At 41.5% G+C, this 24,964-nt stretch overlaps 1 long non-coding RNA gene across 1 annotated transcript; it reads right to left on the bottom strand.

The window, feature by feature from the left end:
* Positions 1-21,295: 21,295 nt before the first annotated feature.
* LOC117870852 lies at positions 21,296-23,934 on the bottom strand. The gene is made up of 3 exons (XR_004644054.1): positions 23,841-23,934; positions 22,322-22,425; positions 21,296-21,562 (listed from the first exon to the last, which is right to left on the bottom strand). It is a non-coding gene; the product is annotated as an uncharacterized LOC117870852 (long non-coding RNA).
* Positions 23,935-24,964: the final 1,030 nt, after the last annotated feature.

Here is a 24,964-nt window from a genome sequence, read left to right as displayed (position 1 = left end):
AATGTAAACTGTTGTCTCAAACATATTTTCTTGAGAGTCTATATCAAATGTTTCCTATTATCCCTGTATATTGAATCTACCAATTTCTTTGTCAGATGCTGAACTAGTAGATTTTTGTCTTTAAAAGGCAAAATAACTAGAGATGGGGCCAAATGATTTCCCTAAAGTTCAAAGTTGTTGAGACCCAGGAATTTAGATCAGACATCTCTATATCTAATGCATGTTATCCCAAGAAGGAGTAGAGCACAGAACTATAAACCGAAAACGACACATCACCTGGACTGTCTCACCAGTAAATCTTTAAATACACCATCAGTACCACTTGTACTAAACTATAAACAGAGAAAAATAAAATCAAAGTTATACATCTATATAATATCTTTCATGGTAAACACTCATTTCTTGAATTAGAAAACACAAATACATTTTGCATACATTAATTTTCTACTCCAATATTAAAAGTCCCAGAAACATTTGGTCATGATACCTTTGTTTGTACCTGTAGTTATTTGGGAAGAGCCAGGAGAGCCGGAATGTACTTTTCTGTGCTGTGTCTGATCGGGTCCTGTATATGTCAAATCCCAGAGAGAAAATATCTGTCCCTTTGTCTGTCCTGACCGAAGATGGAGAGCCCAAGCCAAAGGAGGAAGGTTTAGTCGCTTTGTGATGTTCTATGTGAAACCGCACAGGAAATTCATTGGCTGCTAATTTCAGAAGACCTCCCCCAGTCCAAAGGGCTCAGAATAAAGGAGCTTTCATCTTTGAGTTAGGGTGATGCTGACTAGGCCTTCAAAGTTTAGGCACAGCTATTTAAATGCTGAAGTTAATAAGCAGCAGTACCTATGACATGCACAGTAGTCAGGCCAAAGCGTTTGTAACACTTTCTTCTCATAGGACCTCAGCCTCTTGGAACAGGATCTGCAAGGGAAGTACTTGATGTTGCAGAGTTTTGGACATTTAAAATGGCAGGATGGCACTAGGAAAGTGCTACAGGGAAACACCCTGCATTGGCCCCAGGAAATGAGCTGGGGGAATCTAAAAATCTCTCATTTCTAACTTCTCTGACTGTCTGATCACCTGACTCAGCACTAACAGCTTCATTTCCACTGACAAGAGCACCAGCAGCTCGAGCAAAACCAAGACATCATCAATATTGCCAACCCCAACACCATCATCTTCATTCCTCTTTGCCCAGGTGGTGCAGTGCCAGAGTCCAGGAGACTGGAAACAGTGTCAGTCTCTGAGACAGATCAATGGGTCATGGTGCTTAAAAGTGACATGGGATGAATCAGGAACCTTGCCCTCTTACCATAGAGGCTAAAATGATGTAGGATTCTGAGGGAGTGAGGTGGGGTGAATATGCCCTCTGTGTCCTCAGAAATGAGAGGAAGGAGTTACTGTGATTCCTTGTAGGGCAGGAAAGATAACTGCCCTAACGGGAGTGCACAAGCTGTCCGTCCTGGATGGAGGGGTAAGAGCTGGGTCTGTTAATTGAGGCAGACTATTAAAGGAAATGTTTGGAGTGTGGATTTCCTGACAACCTGTTGTTTCTGTTATGTCTGCTAATTTTACAAGTGAAAGGGGCTAATCACTGTTGTGCCATGTGCAAATTTTACAATAATCCTGTTTCCCTGTTACCCTACAGGGCTCAGAACTTTCACATCTACTAATGGTATTGCTGCAATGTCAGGTCACAGATCAAAATGCACAGGCACTTACCATTTCCTGGGCAGCACTGGTCACCAGTAGATGTGATCCATTTGCAGAGTCCAGGGAGAAGCACACTCTGCCTGGACACCTATCTAAGAAAAGCTTTATCTAGAGGGCATCATGCTAAAAGACAGACCATATAAGAGGCTGCACCTGCTCTGTCTTGGTCTCAGTTTCTTGTAAATTAATCCTTCCAGTGGGTCTGAAATAAAACTATTTAATATCTACAGCTGTATCTTTGCTTCACGCCACAGTGTACCTTATTATGCACTACTATTCCATGGAGAAGTGTTTTGCTGGCACTGCCTTCCACCATCTTAGCTTTAGGAGTGTCCTTACTAAGCAGTCAGGATCCCGCAAGCATGAACAATGGACATTTTCTGGGAAAGTGCAGATCTGTCACAGATCCATGGGGCAAGAACTTCATAGCTGGAGGCCTGGAGAGCACCACTGAACAGGACTCCACAGTGCTGGTGGAGATTACACTGCAAAAGACATGAAGAGGGCATGCACAGTGAGGGGAATTAGTGAGATTCTCTGCCAAAATAGGATGAAGAAAAGCTCAAAATTTAGCACTGACCCCCACTTGGTAAGGCAACTCCCATCTTTTCATGTGCTGTATATTTATACCTGCCTACTGTATTTTCCACTCCATGCATCTGATGAAGTGAGTTATAGCCCAGAAAAGCTTATGCCCAAATAAATTTGTTAGTCTCCAAGGTGCCACAAGGACTCCTCATTGTTTCTGCTGATCAGACTAACACAGCTACCCCTCTAAAAGAATCATAATAATGACCTTCCAACAAAGTGATTTGCAACTTCATTAACTAGCATTTGTAACATGTTTCAATATCTTCACATGGAAGGCACTAAAGAAGTGGTATATCATTGTCATAAAGCCACTGGGCAAAATCCTTGAGTCCCTCGTCAGTCTTTAACCCTGAGTTTATTCTGACTAAACTTTCCCTGACTTCAGTGGGAATGGTGAGAGTATAAGAACGGACTAATCACACTAAGGCTCACAAGATCTGACCTATTTTTGTTTTTTAAAACCACAAAAAGAAAAGCCCATCTAATGTCAAACTAACTTTATAGCATTGACTCCTCAGCCCTGTTCCCAGGCCCACGAAGAGCTGGTGCTATTCCTCAATCCAATCCAGTGTGCAGATCACCAGGAACAGATCGCAGATGGGGGTTGGGAGGGACAGAAGAGTCAAGGGAACTAAACAGATCAGGCTGAGTATTGAAATCCTGATGGGCAAACAGAGCCAACAAATTTCAGAGTGAAATAGTTCAGCATTGAAAAACATCCACTGGGGTTACTAGGGCTTCCTTATTCCTGGGACTTGCTCTGTGAGACGGATGATTTCAGCCTCTTTAATAGTCCAGTGACTGATGGAGCTTGTCGGGGAGATCAGTGAAGAACTGGGAATTTAGAGACAGGTTGCAACCTTTCTTGTGATGAAGGATAGAGAAGTCATCACATCTGCAGGATGCACGAGGATCATGGGTGTGTCCTGACAACTTGTTTCTCTTTATATGTCTGCAAATTTTACAAGTGAAAGGGGCTAACCACTGTTGCGACAGATGTAGATTTTCCCGTATTCCTACAGAACTCCTGGACAGATGCCCATTTTCCTGTAATCTTACAAGGCTGAGAACCTTCACCTTTTCCAATGGTATTGAAACAGTGTCAGGTCACAAATCACAGTGCACAGGCATTTATCATTTCCTTGGCATCACTGATTACTAATAGATGTGATCCTTCTGCAGAACAAGATTCCTGGCTGGAATTCCAGTTCTTTTCTGGTCTGGAGAAAAAGCCACCTCTTAAAGCCACCCACTCCATACAGGAGTGACCTGTAAAGGGATCATAAATGTATCTTGTACTTCTCTTCTTTCATCCCAGAGGATTTCAAGGAGCGCTGTAGATTCAAAAGAAAGAATGCTCCCTCCCCCACTGTAACAAGGCTACTCCTGGGAATCCTGAGAGACCTGACTCGTGGCCTTTGTAGGACCATACATCTCCCTGCAGTCACATTCTCTAAAGAAGTTTTTTTAAATGCTCCCATCATCCACACTGGAACAGATGACAGGAGGGGCTGGTGGGCCTCTCAGGATTCTGAGTGAGGCTTATTTTCCCTTTTGTTCCTTCCCTTAGAAAATACATTGGATTTTCTTTCTTCTCTTCAGTGGGCCATCTTTGACCCATTCCGACTGCCTTCCAGTGCTAGTGAGGCCAAATTCATGATGGCTTATGGGTCAGCTCTGCCTTCAGAATTGCCTTTTACTGTACAGCCTCAGGCAATGTGGACGGCTGGTACCAGTGCATCCACGTGAGCACCTTCACTGAGAAACTGTTGAAATCTGCTCCAATATCAATACATTAATTGCAACAGCATCTGGGTCTCAACCTTGTCCAGCAGATACCAGAGTGGTACAATGGCATGTAGCTGCATTCCCAAGGAGTATGGCTCATTCCACAATGGCTGCCAATATTTTTCTGCAGAGGCCCTGCATTAGCAGCCTGTACAGCCTTATCATCTGTAGTAGTATCCTAGGCCCACTGCACAGTTTGCTTCTCTCCTATCAAAAATAGAACCAACCTAATAGCTCAGGATTCCTTCTCACTGGGCTACAGTAACTACCAGCTCAAAAGTAACCTGGTGGATAATCTTCCAATCCCATTTGGGACAAGGAAGGAAGTGCAAGGATCTATTGGCAGACTGGTCATTGCAGCCTAGCTAACCTCTCATGTGACTTTGAAGTAGATGCTCCTGGAACTGTTGCTACTGTTCCTGTTTGTCCTTCATAAATCACAGCAAAGCTCCACCTGGGCTTGCTTCTGTCTCACCAGGTAATTCTGGGCCTTTTCCCTATTTCACCTTACTCCAGACAGTGTTCAAATTCCACTCTGGACATGACATGCAAATTAATGGGTACCCAACACATCAAAGACACCATGTGTCAATGTCAAGACTCACAGCAACCTTTACTGGGGGCTTTCACGGGAGCTGTTTGTACATTCCTCATCTGACGTGCTCTGCCTCTCCTTTCTGCACCCATCCCTGCACTGGGGGAAAAACAGGACAAAAACTGCATTTACATGTCTCAGTAAAAGAATTGAGTGTACTGATAAAGAGAATGGTTACTTCAAATTATTTCTAATAGTTTAGAGCAGATCCCTAGGGCAAGATGCTGCTCTCAGTCACTACCATAAAGCTGCTGTAACTCCCTTATTTTCAGTAGCATCAGTCTGTATTGAGACCAGTGACATTAATATCAGAATTTTGCTCTTGGTGTCTTTCCTGAAAATACTTTACCCTTGGCAGCTAAGGCCACTACTGCTGCTCCCAGTGACACCAGGCAGAGAATCTCTGCAATGATCCGCCAGGGAGGAGCTGGAGCTGAAGAGTCAAACAGGAAGAAAATCAATATAAAGTTGGGCAGAGTGAACCCATCCTGAGAATCTGGGGTCAGACTTTAGTTTATCTGGGCAGCACTTGGATCCCAAAGCCAGGACTCACCTGACCTTGTCTAATAACCATCCCCAATATAACTGTCATCAGTATGACACTCAGTCCCCCATCTTCAAAGGTATTTAGGTTCCTAACTCACATTGATTTCAGTGGGAGCTTGGCATCTAAATGCCCTTGAGGATCTGGGCCTAAGGAACTGTGGCAGTTAGTGAGAATTCTTGGAGGAAATAGCTTGGGCAAGCATGACAAGTACCTATGAGTCCCTATCTTCAAACCTCCATGTATGTCAACCCTATTTGGTTCTAGGTGCTATTACCCATCTACCTCCCCCCCCATTACAGGGTGCTGTGTGACACAGAGAGGAACATTTTTACTTTACCATTCCAAATATCTAATGCTGGGCAGTGAAAGGAGGAAGAGTTTTGATGATGGTCAGCAAAAGAAAGTACGAAGTCAGCCATTTATGAAGACAGTACCTTTGCTCGTTGTGTCCTACGACTTGGTTTTTCTGTTTCTTGGAAGGAACATGACATGTCAGATTTGTGTAGGTCAGCTCTTGATTGCTCAGTTCTGGCATTCTGGGGCAGCTTCATAGAAATGTATACTACAAAGGTGTGTAATGAAGAAAAATACAAAAACCATTAAGTGCAATGTCTCCACGTTATATTTTGATATTCAGTTCAGCTTATTTTACCCTGTGTCCCACATGGTCAATATAATGACTACACATGGTTAGGGCCACAAAAAAAGGACATTAAACCAGCACAGCTCCTCTCACTGCAAAGTAGGGCAACGAGGGTCAGAACTGATCCAGAGGAAAAATGTCCACTGCTGAATGACCAACAACAATTCCCACAGTACCAGGTTTTACTTGGAAATTGCCAATCCAAGTTCACAAAAGGCATGACCTTATCAAGTAAAGAAATAATTATGGGTTTGACAGGGATTATGATTGTTACCTATGGTGAAACCATACTATGTTCAGAGCCAGGTTTGCAGTCAGGGGGGGTTATTGGATCCATCACTGAGCCTTTTATTCCTATCTGGAGATGTCACTAAATAAAGTATCCATCACAGTATCTAGACTATACACAGGGAATACAGAAAAGCAGTCAAATCTATCCAAGGATCAGTTGCTGGTTTCATTTATCTTTGAATTCACTGGCAGATTTTTCTTCTGCCTTGGCTTTCTGGGGAACACTGGTAGGGAAGAGCTTTATTTTACAGCCTGATCTGAAGATGTTAGGAGTTTGAACTTTTCCTGATTTTCTTTGGGATTATATTAATGAGAGAGAAGAACGTGATGTGGGCAATCCAGATGCCAGCTCTTCCCAAAGCTGAAGGCATTAGCTAAGAACTGACAAACTCCTAGCTGGAGACCAGACCAGTTCACTTTTGTTCAAAATAGGTATTAGTCTTATAAGAATGTATTTAGTGTTTAGATACTATTGAATGTTTGTAAATTACTGCATGCATTAATCTTATCTGTAATGTCTGTATTCCACACTATAAGGAAATAGTTAAGTTTTGCTTCATAACATTTGCCTTAAACTTGTGAACCAGATGGAGAGTGTCTGCCCACCTTTTTGCCCATCTGGAAGAACTACCAACATGATATGGGCCATCAAGGAACATCACAATACAAAGGACTGGATAATGGCCCTATTGCAGCCTGAAAAGTCTACATGTAAGGAAGACAAGAAATTTTCCCATCTCTTTGCTTTTTTAACTTTTACAGGACCAGAGACACCAAGCTGGAGCCAGAGGTCTTCTCGGGTTACCTGCTGAGGCCACCCTGAAAGACACTTTGAAGTGACAGATCACTATAACTCATTTGTGTATATGTCCGCTTGCTTTAACCTGTAAGCAACTCTCTCATTCCTCTTTCCTAGTTGATAAGTCTTTAGATAGCATATTACAGAATTGGCTACAGGTGTTGTCTTTGGTGTAAGATCTAGGGTACCAATTGATCTGCAATAAGTAACTGGTCTCTCAGAATTGGAAGCAACCTGAATCTTTTGTTTGTGGTGTAAGTGACCATTTATTGCTAAATCCAGTTTGCTTGGGTGACTGGAGAGTCTAGGGAGAATGTCTGAGTCCATGCTGAGACTGTTATAGTGATCCAGGAGTTCACATTTAGTACTGGGTTGGTGAAATCTAATTAGAGACTATCACTAGTTTAGGGTGTCTGCCTTGTGTTTGACAGTCTGCCCAGAGGTAGGCATGCACAGTCATGAGCCACTACAGTGTGACAGACAATTCATTAATATTAGAGCTGGGCAAAAGTGTTCTTGCAAACTATTTTATATATTTATTTTACAGAAAAATGCAGATGTGAATTTCAGTCAGTTTCAGGGAACTGGTTTTGTTGAATAAAAATACATTTCTGAAAATTTTGAAATCCTTCATTTTGACTTTTTTTAAAAATGTTTTGAATTTGTTTCAGAACTTTCCTCAATTTCATTAAACAAAACCCATGTAAAAGATTAACCCCCTCAAAAACAAAAGGGGGTTTTCGTTTCTTACTTTATTGTTTTGCTGTAAAGAAAAAAAAAAAGCCTGAACTAACTTTGTTTCCATGTTATCATTCTCGCCACTGAACCAAAAAAAGCAATTATTTGTACAGTTTTAATTATAGTGCATCCCCAGCACAGATTGTCAGCCACATTAACCAATGCAAGAGAGAGTGTAAAGGTGCAAAGAAGCCCATCAAGTCCTGGTGTGTCTGAAGCCACCCACTGACTACTTACTAATTCCTGTCCCCCACAACATGAAGGTTAAAGGCTGGTTGGTCATTAATCAGGTTGTTCATATGAGATAGGATCTCCCCACTGCTTTGAACCCTCCTCAAGGGATATGGATCCACTCCACAGGTACTGCTGTGGGATCTGAGAGCAGCAAATACTTCCCAGGCATGCTTGAGAAACAGTGTTAAATTCAACCACAAGAGCTTGGGTGTCCCACTACATGGCAACACTGTTAGGAAGGTGAGGACCATGTTCTCCAAACAGATCTTTGATAATAAGTTTGAACAGGGAAAAATGTCACAGGCAACAAATGCTGACTCCATATTAGCTGGCAAACTATTTATTTATATGTGGCTACTCTTTCCTGTTAAATGTGGCTCTCTGGCTACCCTTATATTAAAGGGTCAATAGCAGCCAGCAGAGGAAATATGAATGTCTATTGAAGGCACTGGCCTGTACCACACTGGAAGCATCAGGGTCACATTGCTAGTGAGAAACCCTGCACCTGACAAAAGAATTCAGAACATGGAAACTTTTTGAGTTAAAGAGTGTCAGATAAAAAGAGTAAAATTCTAATATTTTTCTTCTAGATTAATTTATGTTTGCAAAGTTAATTTGTGTGTGTGTGTGCACACGCATGCAGCCACTACAAATCTGGAAGAGTTAAAAAGATCAGAAGCCCTCAGTTTCTGGGAGCTTTGTGCAGACTTTTCTCTGCTTCTTTAGATTCTCAGCCTTCATAGAAAAAACACACAGCAACCTAACACAGGAGAGCCCCACTTGAGTAGTTTATATCTTTTTCCATGGTGCAGCACTTTCACAAAGCAAATGATGCTGCTAATCTGTTTACCTCACCTTGCAGGAAACTGGCTGTGGTCAAATATCAACAACTGAGTGTAACAGCTCAGTTACTCATATGCAACGTCTCAAAAATTTCAGGCTTCTCAAACTTACAGCGGGCTTTTTTCCCCACACTAGAGAACTGAACTGTTACTGAATGAGCAGGCTAGGAATGATTAAAAGTATCCTCTCTAGCCATGCTAATTCATGTTAAGAGCCATTTCAGCACTGTTTTATACCCTTTCAGTTACAGTGGTTTCTTGGTACCTCACCCAGTCCAACTCGCAAAAGCAGTGGATTTCTGAAATGCCACCACTGAGGAATGGTTGAACCACTTCCATTCACACTGACACTAAAACAGTTCAGATGAAAATGGATTAAGAGAACCACACAGCTGAAAGCAAGTCTACCCCAAATGGTATTTTCATGCATTTGGTGTGCTTTTGTGAGTGGACACAAGATAATACACGTACTAGTGGGACCACAGGGTTCCTACCATGATATATTTCTCCACTGTAGATAAGGGTTGTGAGCAGCAGGATCACCTTGTTGTGCAAGAACATCTTTGTCCCAACCACAGACTGCTAGGGTTAGAGTACTAGACAAATTCCTCACAGTGGATCCTAAAAGCTCAGCCTTAAGCCTGGGGTCCTTCCCAGATGCATGTATCAGGGAAATTATTGGAATTCTTGGTAGTGGGCAGGTTGCCCTTATGCTTTTACTTCCCATCTGCCACATATTACAAGAGGGGTCATTCAGAGGTGGGGTTACGAAATGTATCACTTTTGACTATGCCCAGGGAGAACTTTACATTAAACATGTTACATAAGTAGTTTTTCCTTCGCCCACTACACACAGTTTTGCAATTTGCACACGTGCACCTTTACTTATCCTACTATGACAACAACAGTTTGTCCTTATGAGAACACAGCAGGGCTTCTCCATAACTGTTATCTTGTATTTACTGTAAGTGGCTGAGTCCCAGCTCCTTCTGGCACTGACTCATGATCACCATGTGATCACAACAAAATATATTGAAATGTTACAATATAAACACAGCCTGTGAAGAGTCAAGAGCAGTAGCATTTATAAAAGGATATTTATTGCTGTGTTTGCGATTGCCCAGGATAAAATTCTCATGCTTTCCAAGTTCCATCTTGTGCTGATGTGTCAGGTTTCACCAAAAAGCTGGCTACTCACAAATATAGCGCTTTACATCTTTGCAGTAACTTGAGAAGAACTCCCCACTGCTGATAACTGCACAGCGCCCATCAGTGTATCTTTCTTTACTGGAAATTTATAACAGGGAAAAATAAAAAAGGTTGCTTCCCACCATTGTAGATGTATCAACTTCACTATTTTAGTTTTTTCTAAGGAACCTAATCACTCTGGAATCTAAGTGACATGGAGTATGGGAATGCCAAACCTTTTTATTAATAAGAGAACTATAGAGAAGCAGAGAGAACATTATTCAAAGATTTATTAGTAAGTTTGCTGGCTATGAATATGAGGGAATAACTGCATTGTCTAGGCAGGAGTAGTACAGCAGATACTGTATAAACTTTCTATATAACTCTAGAATTGCACCTCTGCCATCACACAAAACCTCATGTCTCCATTTTTCAGTCCTGAGTCCCACTCCACTCTCAGCTCTGTCAAAGTGCCTTATTCCTGATCTGCAGCATCCTCTGCTATTCCATTTCTGGTGTTGCATTTCCTATGGATTTAAACGAGTGCATCTCAGTTTATATTTGCACCATCTTCTGCTATCTTGGGCTCCTCCTGGAGTTCAAAAAATACAGTTCAGTTATGACTAGCTGCACTCCTAGGTTTCTCTCCTAGCCTGTACTGTCAATGAACTTCAGTCAGACCTCCATGTACACCCACACCATGATGATGGGAGTGGTATAAATGCTTAAATAGCTAGCAAGGTATATACAAGACTGCCATCACCCCTTACTATTCCAATCAGCCAGTCATACCAAATTTTACATTAGTTTTGAGATGCTGACTAATGTGGAATAAGACAATTAACAATTAACAAACTCACATTGACTTCTTGAAAATCAAAATTAAGTTTCAGTAGCAGATGAATCCTGAGAAACCAAAGATCCAGTCTGCATGTAAATGGCCAGTTGTAACAATGTATGAAGGGAAGGAAAATCTAGATTACATCCATAAGTGAGACAGCAGTACAATTTTATCTTTATACTGTATAGTATTTTTCATTCATTGGTGCCACTGGACACTGGTTTGAATAAGGGGTAATTTGGTTCATACTCGATTTCGGACTCACATTATTGCAAACATATCTGAGCTCAGGATCATGGGATCTGCTTTCCTTAGGCTTTATGTTTGGCACCACAGAAATGTTATAAACTAATCCTCATAGAAATTAGAACTTCCTAGCCATGTCTAGAAATCACCAGTAAGTGGAGAGAGTTGTGCCTTTCCCCCATATCCAGGGCCTGTAGATCTTGTCACATGATGATCCTATCCAGTGAAAAGCTGCAATGTGGATGATGGAATCCGATAAACTTATACATCATGACCTGTTTTATGGCATAATAGGATGAACTAAAGAAGCCAGTCTGAGGCCTAACTAAATTTGAATTAAGGTTATAATTATGTATCAGTACATTGAGGGGGGAAAAAGAACAAATAAACTTAAAGGAATAAAATTGTATGAAAGTGAACTATAGAAAGGTAGGATTTTATAATATTAGGGAAAAATTTAAAAAACCCAACAATTTTACCTGCAGTGAGAATATTCGCCAATCAATTTTAAATATATAAAAGATGACAGTGGAAAGATGGCTTCCTATGCAGCATATATGACTCGCATAGATATGTTAATGTTATTGCAAAAAATAAGTTACTATTGTTCTTTACTACCATTTGCCCTGCAGCACCAACACAACTAAGAGAAAGTGTGATGAGGGGCAGGGACCACTCACCTCTCATGAGTGCCTCCTGTCAGCTGTGTGTGATGCTGTAATCTCCTTTTCCCCATTTCTTGAGACCCAACACTGGTAAGTTGTTGACCTCACTAAGTGGAACTTCAGTGGATCAGCCCTCTGGCTATGTCACACAGTTAATAGTTGAATGTATGAACCCCTTCTGGGGTAACAGCATTCTACAAATTGTCAGTCCTCACAAGGGACACAAGCCAATTCACTATTCCAGGTCCCAACCCAGGGACCCTGATAGCAGTAGCCACACTGCTTCCCTTAATAGTTGCTGCTGCAATCCCTGGGCTGCTTCCCACTCAGTCCCATCATCTTCTCACTATCTGTTCCAGACCTCTTTGCCTGGAGAGTTTCTCTCTCCTCCAGCCCTTCCTCACCCTTCTGATCCCAAGCAGGAACTGATCTGCTTAGGCCCTGCAGTTCCTTTTATCTGAGCCTGCCAGGCTCTGATTGGATGCTTCTACGCAGCCTCTGTAGGCAGGCCTGGAGGTCCACCTTCACTACTCCTTACCTGGGGTGGGGTGTGGTAGGACTGTGGAGCCTCCACAAGGGTGCCACAAGGAATTATCTATATTTTTCTTTCTTTTTAAGTATCATGAACAGAATTGTTTATTAAGTTCTAATTGGTAACACTGGAAACCCAATGAAGACACAAATAATAAAAATAGCTCACTTGCAGTTCGCATTACCAATTTCTCCCGGTAGTAAATATAATTTCCAGAGCCAGTCAAAACAATTCAAATTTTGCAATATGTCTGTGAAAAACAGGGACAATTTTTTCAAGAAAATATAATCATAAAATTTATGAAATATATTTATTTACTTATTGCCATTTATAGATGTAGTTGAAAAAATTCTAATTTTCAAATTTGTTACAAAAATTTTAGCAAAGTTTCTCCCATTTTGAAACAGCTTTATTCCTTGCAATGGTTTGATAGAAATAATTTAGAAACACTGTTGGAAGCCCATTCTTGCAGAAGACTCCCTTCAAGCTAAACCGAGAGTGATAAATTTAGCTGTGCACCATGCTCTGATGGTCAATGAACTCAGGCTCTAGCAGAATAACAAGGGAAACAACTAAGAGCTGTGGACCCTCTATTGAAATTGGCCTGCCCAGAGTGCCCAAGAGATTATATCTAGATACCATCAACAGACTGAATGCAGCTGATCTCAGCTGTGGCTGTGTTGCAGAAGGGTTATATATTTGTCTAGATTTCATTTGGTTATTGCCCATGCATATTGCTAATATTTCTCTGTCCTTTTGAATTGTTACCCTCACTTTTCTAGGATTCAGAACAATTTAGAATCATTTCAAAATTTTATTAACATGTTGCTTACAATCGCTTCCAGATCATAAATGCAAATATTAAGTACAATGGTCACACTTAAAAAGAGAGGCTTCCATTTGGAAATATGGTCTCTCAGACAAGTAGAATATTTAAAAATGGAAGAAACTTTTCATGTGGATCCACTATAAGAAGGTGCCTGAATCCCCACAGCACCTGACCAAATACAAATATTTGATTCAATACTTTGATGTTTATGATTACCCTTTGTTTATGGTGCCTCAGATAATTTTCAGTCAAAAAGACTATGCTTACTTCTAAGCCAATTAGGAACAATATTTCCAATAATACCTCTTGAGACTTTGTACCAAATACTTTACTAATACCAAGACGTAACCTATCTACTGCATTCCCTCATTAGTGATAATCTTTATATACTGATATAAAGCACCACCGCTACAAATGCAGAAATCATATGCTACAGCATCAACACTAAATAATGGATGGCATATATGTGGTTTGATTAAGGCTGCGAGTTTGTCTTCTGCAGCGACTGGTGCAGCTGGCCTGGGTGCCACCTGATCAATTCGGAAAGCCCTCAGGTCAGCCGCACTGGCCATTGCTGGGGCAGTCTGGGGACAACGCACTCTCTTACCCCCAGCCGCAGCAGGAGTTTGGGTGTGGGGATGGGCTGGGAGTTGGAGCACGGGAGGGGTGAGGGCTCTGGGTTGCGCTTACCTCAGGGGGCTCCCCGGAAGTGGCAACATGTCCCTCCCTCAGCTCCTAGGTGGAGGCGTGGCCAGGCAGCTCTGTGCACTGCCTCCATCTGCAGGCATTCCCCCGCAGCTCCCATTGGCCACAGTTCCTGGCCAATAGGAGCTGCAGAGCCAGCACTTGAGGCAGAGGCAGCACGCAGAGCCCCTGATCCTAGGAGCTGAGGGAGGGACAACATGTCACTGCTTCCAGGGAGCTGCGCAGAGCCAATTAGGGAACCTGCCAGCCCTATCAACCACGCCCCCCCCCAGCACCAGCGGGGATCCTGGGCCATGTGCCACTCCCTCTCTCCCCCTAGAGCACCTGTGTTGCCCCCAGGCCATCCCCCTAGAGCACCCGTGGTGCCCTGGGCTGCCCCTCCCCAAGTACCCACAGTGCCCCCGGGCCACCGCCCCACCTCAGAGCACCCAAGTTTTAGTCAGGGGTATATAGTTAGGGTTGCCAAACCTCCAGAACTGTCCTGGAGTCTCCAGGAATTAAAGATTGATCTTTAATTTAAAATAATCTCATGTGATGAAACCTTCAGGAATTCGTCCAACCAAAGTTGGTAACCCTATATATAATACAAGTCATGGACAGGTCACGGACCGTGAATTTTTGTTTACTGCCCGTGACCTGTTTGTAATGATGCATCCCATAATACTTTATGGAAATATGCTTATGAATGTAAATATGACATAACTGGAATATGTTTCATTCTACATATGCCATGTAACGTACCTCTGCAAAGGTTATGATCTACTGAATATATTCATCCTATTCGTATGTATATATCATATTTGTATTCGAAGTTATGAATATTGGCTGTATACTTGTTTTATTTTAAGTAGCCTTAGTAAGGCATTTGGGCAGCTTCTTTAGAAAGGAGTTTGCAAATTATCCAGTCAAGAAACACTTAACGGACAATGGATCTTGGAAGACTCCAATCCACATGAGAAGTCTACCTGAGGATGTTCAAGGTAGCATGTAAACAATTGCTGCCACTTGTAAGGAACTGAGTCATGCATGGACATGAGACTTGCCCATGTGACTCCAAAACTCCATCTTGTAGCTGGGATTCTATGCAGGGGGAGGGAAGGGTGTCCACCCACAAGAGGAAGTCTATTTAAGCCCCTGGAAACCCCTCCATTTTGAGAGATCCTCTCCACCCCCAAAGGATACCTGAAAGAAACTGGAACAAAGGACAGTAACCATGGGGTGTGAGAGATTGCTGGACCCAGACTAGAAGGAGGCTAGTCTGTAAAAGAAGCTTGCTGGAACATCTCTGAGGGTGAGATTTCATCTGTAATCACTTTCTTACTGTATTAGGTTTCGACTTGCATGTTTTATTTTATTTTACTTGGTAATTCACTTTGTTCTGTCTGTTATTACTTGGAACCACTTACTTGGAACCTACTTTTTGTATTTAATAAAATCACTTTTTACTTATTAATTAACCCAGAGTATGTATTAATACCTGTGTGTGGGGGGGAGGGGTGGAACAGCTCTACATATCTCTCTATCAGTGTTATAGAGGGTGAACAATTTATGAGTTTATGCTGTATAAGCTTTATACAGGATAAAATGGATTTATTTGGGGTTTGGACCCCAATGGGAGCTGGGTATCTGAGTGTTGGAGACAGGAACACTTCTTAAGCTGTTTTCAGTTAAGCCTGCAACATTTAGGGTACGTGGTTCAGACCTGGGTCTGGGTTTGTAACAGGCTAGCGTGTCTGGCTCAAACAGGTAAGGTTCTGAAGTCCCAAGCTGGCAGGGAAAATGGGTTAGAAGTAGTCTCAGCACATCAGTTGGCATTTCCCAAGGGGTTTTCTGTGATCCATGCTGTAACACTGTTCATGACTTTTACTAAAAATACCCATGACTAAAATGTAGCCTTAGTTTTGATACTTGTACTAAATTGTACAAGACAAATAAAAAAATGTAATAGTTATAGTTGTATATAAGATCTTTCAAAATACTTTTCTCACTCCTTTGCTGAATTAGATGAGAGTATAACAATGTATGTAATCATCAAAGTCCCCAATAATGATATCTGTGCTGGTGTGTTGAGGTCTATCAGCTGGAGCGGTGGAACAGAATGTGAAAAGGTGTATTAAATCTTGTTCTACCTAAATTTCTGAGCAGGAAGGAGATAGGGAAAAATACTCTGATTCCCCCGTTAAAGAGGATCAGGGTGAGTTGAGAGACAGTGATTCACTCCACGATATTCTTGCTGAAATCACACAAGAAGTTCTCATATTAATGGCCCCTACACTTTGAGCAAATGATCTTTCATCTTGATGGGTTAGGTGGCAATAATAAGGCCTAACATGTTAATTACAAAGTCTGATGTTTAGGACTTTCAAATGCTTGAATCACTATTTTAAGCATCTGTGTCTAAGATACAAAAATAGACAAAAATGGAAAAAAATCTTGATTTTCAGCTGAAAATATTCAGTTTTGGGGAATTAGGTTTTCTGATGAAAAATCAAAACTTCTCAAGAAAAGCAGGAACTGTCAACAAAAATATTTGTTTCAGTGATTACTAAATTTCCTGTCTGAAAAAAATTTCAATGGGAATTTTTCAACCACCCCAATTCCCATGTTAGGATTCAGAGTCAACAGCCCACTGAAATGAATGGGGCAGTTAACACCTCTTAGAACTATTGTTGAAGGTAGCCTGCTAGTTCAGGAAGATAACATTAAAGTGGATACAGTCACCACACAGTTACAAGGTTATCTGCATAACCCAGAGTTCAGCAGCAAAGGGCAGGGAAGGTGTAGATTCCAGACCATATGAAACAGCCAAAGAAACATGGAGCACACAGAGTCTTGTATATACATATTAAAATAAAATAAACCATGCTAAAAATATTATGGTTGCAATGTCAAGCACTCAAGTATTAGGAAAGGTGCCAATTAAGGTTGCCTGTGGAAATCTGGCCCCATTGCACATGTGCATTATGACACAGTTTTACCCAATTCCATATAGGAAATCTGTGGTAGATCCAGGACTAGCACTCAGATATCCTGGGTCCCAATCCAGAGTCTCTTACTCACAAGAGCAAATCTTCTCTCTTCTTACAACCTGCTGCCTCAAAGTATGTACCACCTGCACACTGAATGAAGCCAGAGACATGTAAAATAAATTGTGATTATGTATTTAAACACTGTAGGTTAAATTTTCAAAAGCACACAAGGGAAGTAGGCACTTAGGCCAAAATCGCAAAGATATTTAGGTGACTAACTACATTTGAGGATCTGGGCCAGACATTTTTAGGGTGTTTGACTTACTGCCCTATAACATTCTGATAAAGCACTATAGAGTACCAATAAAGCACTATAGCGTACCAATAAAGCATAAGCTAAATGAATTAAGACCTAGATAACTGACATTTCTCAAAAAAGTAGTTGTTAGGGGGAATCATCCCTGAACATGGGCGGTTCTAATGGGGTTCTGCAAGATTTGGTTCTAGTTAGTTTTGACTTTCTACAACATATGCACCCTGAGTATCTTCTGCTTACTTTATTAATTTAATTCTCTCCTGGCAGCTTGACCTAGTCTCCAACCAAGTTCAGCCCCACTTCATCTGAGATGCAACAGTCTCATTCATGCAGTCTCCTCTTGCACTGGAATGTGACCCAGTGTTCCACAAAACTAAAATTCAGCTTCACACCAGTTGAGCAGCCAACAGTTCACCTCTAGTATATTTTGTCTGCTGCTTTCTCTCATTCACTGGACCAGTAGCACCTCTGAAATCACTTGGACTTTCCTCTCCTTTAACTCCCTTCCAAAATTCCTGAAATATTTTATAATCTGGGTAGTTCCATATGATGTCATGTTGTTGGTTCCAATGTCCATCAGCAGTGGAGATTTGCCAGATGAATTCAGAATCCTGTCCAATCTTGTAGATAAATCTTGTGTCTTCGTTCCAGGGAGACAGCACACCATCCTGCTGTCTCTGAGACCCTTTGCTGAATTCTCTGACAACTCTTCTTAATATGGAGTCGCTAGCAATTGTTGCCTTTCATCTTAATACAGTGGAAGAATCTGAGGCAGGACCAAGTACACCTGGACCATCCCTGACAGGTATTTGTCTAAGCTGGTCTTAAAAATCTCCCATGACTGTCCTTGTACTCGGAAAGTTTTCCCCAATATCTAACCTAAACCTCCCTTACTCCAGATTAGGCCCATTATTTCTTGTCCTATCTTCAAAGGACAAGGAGAAAAACTGGTCAAAGTCCAACAGCCCTTAACATATTTGAAGAATCTTATGAGGTCCCCCCTCAGTCTTCTTTTCTCAAGAGTAAAGATACCCAGTTATTTTAACCTTTCCTCATAGCTCAGGTTTTCTAAACTTGTATAATGTTTGTCATTTTCCTCTGAACTTTCTCCAATTTGTCAACATGTTCTTAGAGTGTGGCACCCAAAACTCAACACATTATTCCAGCCTCCTGAGTGCCAAGTACAGCAGGATGATTACTTCCCATGCCTTACATATAGCACCCCTGTTAATACACCCAGAATGATAGCAGGCTTTTTCTCAACTGCATCACATTGCTGACTCATATTCAATTTGTGATTGATTACAACCTCAAGATCCTTTTCTGCAGTACTAACATCAAATTTCATCTTGTTGATTCATACTAATTCTCCAATTTCTGAAGTTAATTTGAATTCTAAGCCTGTCCTCTAAGATGCTTGCAACCCGTTGGTGTTATCCACAAATTAATAAGCACGCTCTCCACTCCATCATCCAATTCATTAATGAAAATGCTGTTTCGGTGTCCTGTCTGGTGTTCAAGATGTATGAAGCTAGGAATCATGCTCAGTACAAATGAAAGAACAGTGAATCCCAGGAGCATGTTGAGAGTAGATGAAGGTCTTATTGCCTATCCCACAAAGGGGAGGTTTAAGGCAAACTGGTACTCAGTCAAGTTGTTCATATGAAGAGAAGGTTATATTAAGACAAACCTTCCCACACATAATGATGGTGGGGTCCTTCTCTCTCAGACTGAGGCATTGAGAACTTTCCTCAGTATTAGAACTGTGAGCTCCAACTAACTTTCACTATCCAGGAGGGATGTGGATCCACTCCACAGATAATCTTAACAAAAGAAAAAGCCTGAAGTTTTAAACAGAGAACGAATGTTTGCCTCATCATGCTGCAAAATTGTTATATTTCAGCTAATTTTTGGTGAGCAAATTGAAAAAGGAAAGAGATCAAAGTGAACATATGTTGTCTCTCTCTCAAGCTGCAAACAATTCTGGTTCTGCTCCACTACTCCTTCCTTGTATTTAAGTACCCAGGGGAGAGAAGCCATCGACTCCTCTTTTTCTAGTGTCGTCAATACCAGCAGTAGAAACAAGAATGCTGTTTGAAGGCATCCAGTTATGTCACATAGGAAGTATCCATCAGAAGCTCTACACCCTGACCAGCACACTCAGAACAAGATACAAATAAGAAGGTGAAGAAAAGTAAAATTCTAAACTTTTATCTCCACATTAACTCATATTTGTTTACAAAACCAATTCAACATTTTAATGTGTATGTGTTTGTGTAAGTGCAACAGTAAACATTAGAAAGTGGAAGGTGCAAAAAAATCAGTTTGAAGGGCCCTTCTGCAGTGTTTTCTGCATTTCTCAGATTCTGATTCTTCATATACTCTAACCCAAATCAGACAAAAAACAACCAACCAATACTTCCAACATAGTCGTTTATAGCTATTTCCACTGTGCAGAGCTTCACACTGTAACTGAATCTGCTAATCTGGTCACTGTACCTTACAGAAAACCAGAGGCACCACAACAGCAATAACAGAGAGGATCAGCTCCATTATGCATAGACAATATTTCACAAAAATACAGGATGTTTACACTTTGGAATTGAGCCATTAGTTATCAAATGGGTAGGGTTGAAATGGTTTAAACACAAATGGTTCAGCATCTCCACTACATTCATGCTGCTGCTGCCTGTTTGCAGGTTTCTCCTGCATCTCCAGGACCACTGCTCTAAATTCTGTATGTTGCAGTGCCTTATAGGTACCTATCCCATCTTTCCCAGCACAATATTGAGAAGCAGAGGATTCTGGAAAAATTTGAAAGGCAACTCTCCTGTAACGGAAATTATTGGGAGGGCTTCTTGACCCATAGCTCGTCCACAGTGATTCTAAAATCATTCAAATTGGGATGGTTTGGGACCACATGGCATTTAACGCGGTTGAAAGAAAGTCTATTCTCAATAGCAGTAGGCATAAATGTAAACCATTGGGATCACTTTGGTAAGCGGACATGAGGTTTGTAACAAGTGGGCTAGGGTGACCATAGTGTTCTTGGAATGGAACATTTCTCCAATGGGGAGAGGAACTGACTGGGTCATGAGGTGTAAGGATACCTTGGCACCAAGCAGAGCTTACAGGGCTTGAGGTGGTGAAGTTAAGGGACGTCCCTTTTGACCATGCCCAGTCCATGGAATATGGTACAGAAGTGGGATCCTCTCCTGAACTGTGTACTTTGTGTAACAGCAATGATGTGAATGAGAACCTCTTCTCTGGTGACTACAACAGCTCACAGCAGGGCTTCTCTGTTACTCTCATCTTGTTTATGATGCACTTGTAGGTTTGCTCAGTGATTTGAGAAGCTGGAGGTTAGGGGTGGTGGGGAGTGAGTGGGGCAGGTGAATTTTCCTTTGCTGTGTTGGCCCCATGGACATGGATATTGATTGCCCCTCACATCCATCTCAGTTCATCCCACGATACTCTTAAAGAACACCTTCAAACTATTTTCCCCAAAAGGTACTTGCGAGTTTGATCAATGTTGTCCTTGTATTAGTATTGCATCATTACAGCATTTTTTCTGTGACTAAATGAAATGCAACAAAGTAAAAAAATATAAAAGATGGCATCTAAATCAGATATTTTTACCAATTTACTGAAAGAAAAGTATTTGAACCAGAAATGAACTAATTACTATTTTAAAATAAACTATCAATGAGCTGGAAAATGAAAAAGAGACCAGGTTCAGCTTGTGGGAGGGCTCTGACTGGCTCCAATTATCCAAAAGATATATGGTTTATCAGATTTAACTATCTGCTTTTTACTCTAAGTGGCCATTCCCAGCTTCTTTTGACACAGACTCATGAACAATATGTGGTCACAGTTGTAGAGACACACAACTCCAGAATTGTTAGTTCACGGCTGCAGCACACTGCGCCCGTGGCTGCAAGGCCGGAGCGGCCTACACCCCCACGCCTGTGATTAAAAAAATTTATTGGCTGACCTAATCATCACCCTCGCTGCTCGCTTTCACGTGCACAAGATATGACCTTGTTAAGTCATGTTGATGAGTATTGTATGCTCCTCCTATGCGCAGAAATTCAACCACTTATAAGTGTTGTAACTAAAGAAGTAAGATAATAAAAACCCCAGTGAAAAGTCCCTGGGAGGCTTTTTCGGCTACCACGACCTGGCGCTCTGTCTCCTTCCTTTTTCGTCGCCACACACAGTAAAGTGTGTTACAATTTTACAGCATAAATGTAGCCTCTGAAGAGGGAAAGTTGAAAGTGGTAGTATTTATTGGGATATATTTGTCATTGTGTTTGGGATGCCCCAGATTTTATGATTTCCATGGTCCATTTCATGCTGATATGTCAGGCTTTGGCCAAAGAACCAGCTGCTCACAAATATAGCGCTTTTCATCTTTGCATGGACCAGAGGAGAGTTCTCCACCTGTGACAAGTGCACAGTTCCCATCAATGTATCCTTTATTTATTGCAAACCTATGATAGAATAAAATGTTACTTAAAATCTTTCTAGTTATATCTCTATTACTACCTTATTTTTTCAAAGGTTAAAATGTCTATAATTTAAACGTGGCAAAAACAAATAATTTTAATAAGAAGAAAACAATTGAGGAGAAGCAGAGGGGCCATTATTAAAAAAATCATCAGTAAATTTGGTATTTATGAATGTGAGGGAATAATTGCATTGGCTAGAGTCAGGAGTGCAGATGCTCCACGGGTTATGCAAACCCGACTTACGGAAATCTGGACTTATGGAAAAAGTTCCATAAGTTCTCCCCCCCCCCACCGTAATTGTTGGAGATACATTTCCGACTTACACAAAATTCGACTTACGCAAGGCATTCCGGAATGGAACGCGTTGTGTAAGTCGGGGAGCTTCTGTAGTGTATCTGTGCAAATTTTTCACTTAACTGCCAGTGCATTTCAGCCATGACACAACCTCCTCTCTATTCTTTTTTTTTCTTGAATTCTTACTGCCCTCAGTTCATTGCCAATGCACTTCTTCTTGACCTGCAGCACCGGCTTCCCCTCCACCTTTGATGTTTCATCCAGCTTTTTGATCAATACACCTCAACCTTGACTTGTACCATCCTTTGCTGCCCCATAGAATTTAAAAATACATTTCAGTGATGACATATTGTACTCCTTTTTACTGAAGCTTGGGTTTCTCTCTGTCATAGCACTGTCAATTCACTTCATTGAAATGAGAAGTTTCTAGTTGTGTCTGGAACTTACCAGTCAGTGGAAAAAGCTGTACCGTTCACCCACATCCACAATCTGTCGGTCTTCTCACGTGACAATCCTATCCAGTGAGAAGTTGCCAGGGGGCTTATAAAATCCTGTACAAAGACAAAGCCAGTTCATTCCTTTCCCTGCTCATTTCATGGATGTACGTGCATCAGGTATTTGCTCGTTTCACAACTGTATGGATATCAGGTACAGTGGTGTGGTTAACAGATCCCTATGTCCTGAGGTAGCTTCATGGTTAGGACCCTACCAAATTCATGGCCATGAAAATGCGTCATAGACCATGAAATCTGGTCTCCCTGTCTTGAAATCTGTTTTTTTTGTGTGTGTGCTTTTACCCTATACTATACAGATATCACAGGGTATATGAACTTTTCTCATACTGGGGGTCCTGACCCAAAAGAGAGCTGCAAGGGGGTCACAAAGTTATGTTAGGTGGGTCACGGTATTGCTGCCCTTACTTCTGCTCTGCTTTCAGAGCTAGGTGGCCAGAGAGTGGCGGTTGTTGGCCAGGCGCCCAGCTCTGAAGTCAGCACCGCGCCAGCAGCAGTGCAGAAGTAATGGTGGCAATACCATACCATGCCACCCTTACTTCTGCACTGCTGCATTCAGCATTGGGGGTCAGGAGAATGGCGGCTGCTGACTGAGGGCCCAGCTCTGCAGGCAGCGGCTCAGAAGTAAAGGTGGCAATACCATACTATGCCATCTTTACTTTTGCTCGGCTGCTGGCGACAGTTCTGCCTTCAGAGCTTGGATCTCAGCCAGCAGTCACCATTCTCCAGCTGCCCAGCTCTTAAGGCAGTGCTGCTGCCAGCAGCAGCACAGAAGTAAGGGTAGCAGTACCACAATCCCCCCCTACAATAACCTTTTGACCCCCTCCCCAACACACACACACACACAACTCCTTTTTGGGTCAGGGCCCCTACAATTACACCACCATGTAATTTTAGACTTAAATAGCTATAATAATTAAATGTATGATTTTTAAAATCTTATGACCATGAAATTGACTGAAATGGACCGTGAATTTGGTAGGGCCCTACTCATGGTTGATCAACCCCATTAACCAACCTGATCATTTCATTCACAAGTGTTTGCTGTAGAAATTGTGACAACATTCTTTGTTGGTTAATCTCTATTCACTCTCTTGTCTAGAGGGCAATACCTCCCCTAGATCACTTCTGAGACAGAGAAAAATGCCCAGAGTGATGTACAGGTTTTTCTTATACTACAGTAATAGATGTAGCTTGAATATGAAAAGTACTGGTGACATTGGGGTTTTGCCTTTCATCAGGTGCCTTTTAATTTAATTTATGGTTCAGTTATGGCTCTAATGCTGGGGAGAGAAGAGGAGGTGTGAGGTAATTAGCCTTCAAGAAAAAAAAAGCCATCATAAAGCAAGTTACCAAATGAAGCCAAATCTCATTTTCCACAATCCTCTTTTCACTGACAAATCTTTTATTGGCTGTTTTGAATATGCAACTCTCCAAAGAGAAAGGTACTCTACCAGCTCTTCTTTGTTTTCTATAAGGAGGAGTCTGGAGCCAGGAGAAGAGCAGGCCTTTTGACTCTCCAGCCAAGGTTTGGATTCAGTAGAAAAGTGGTAACATTTCTCTCCATGGGGAAACCAATTTTCTGGGCAAAGAAACTTCCACCCTTAAAAAGAAATACAGTTTATGTTTCTTCTGTTGCTGTTACACTTGTCCTCCCTCCCACATTTCCTCCACTTGACTGTTTCATCCACTTAATGTGCTTTGTCTGTATTAAGTTTGTCATCTCTCTCACATAGCAGCTATCTCTTATGGTGTGTTTTTACAACATCTAATATAACGGAGGCCCATACCTGATTGGGGCCTCTAGATGTTCTTTTATTAGAAGTATTAAGTTCAATTTGTAATAATAGATTTTCTCTTGTAGTTTGATTTTGAGTCAAGTGCATCACAAACCATCTTGAGATTCACAAGCATTGACATGGTTGTTTGTATTTTGATGCTGGCATGAGAACTCTTGTGCTATAGCAAATAAAATAATTATTGCTATGCCAACATCACTTTCCTTTTATACACAAATCATGTTTGTTTGTTTTCCCCCTAGAGGAACTTTGTGTATTTTTTGGATTATATACATCCAGTGTGAGTGCTAGTGTAATTAATTGGCTGGTTCTTTGTTAGTAATTATTGAGCAGGATTCTTGCACAATGGGTAAAATTCAGTGAGGATCTGTAAGTGAGGCTTCTTCATGCAGAGTTAGACTCCATTTATCACTCACTTACTGATCTGCAAGTATCAGGGAATCTAAGCTGGTGAAACCTACATGCTGAGAAGCACCAGAGATGAGATGGAAAACATTGAAGTGGGAGGTTGACTAGTTTATCTTACAGCTTCTTAAAAGAGTAGGTAAGACACCATGGGAAGAAAATCTGAAGGAACAGGGAGTTTAGGAAAGCTGGCAGTTTGTCAAAGAGACAATATTCAAAGGCACAAGAGCAAATTATTATGATGTGAAGGTATCACCACTTCTTTCTATGGACTTTCAGGAGATCTCTATTGCCCCCTGACTGGTTTTCTTTGGTATCGCCTAGAACTGGAAAGGACCTTGAAAGGTCATTGTGTCCAGCCCCCTGCCTTCACT

Source organism: Trachemys scripta, chromosome 1 (genome assembly GCF_013100865.1).
Source record: "Trachemys scripta elegans isolate TJP31775 chromosome 1, CAS_Tse_1.0, whole genome shotgun sequence".
NCBI lineage: Eukaryota > Metazoa > Chordata > Testudines > Emydidae > Trachemys > Trachemys scripta.
This window is presented reverse-complemented; position numbering and strand designations above follow the sequence as displayed.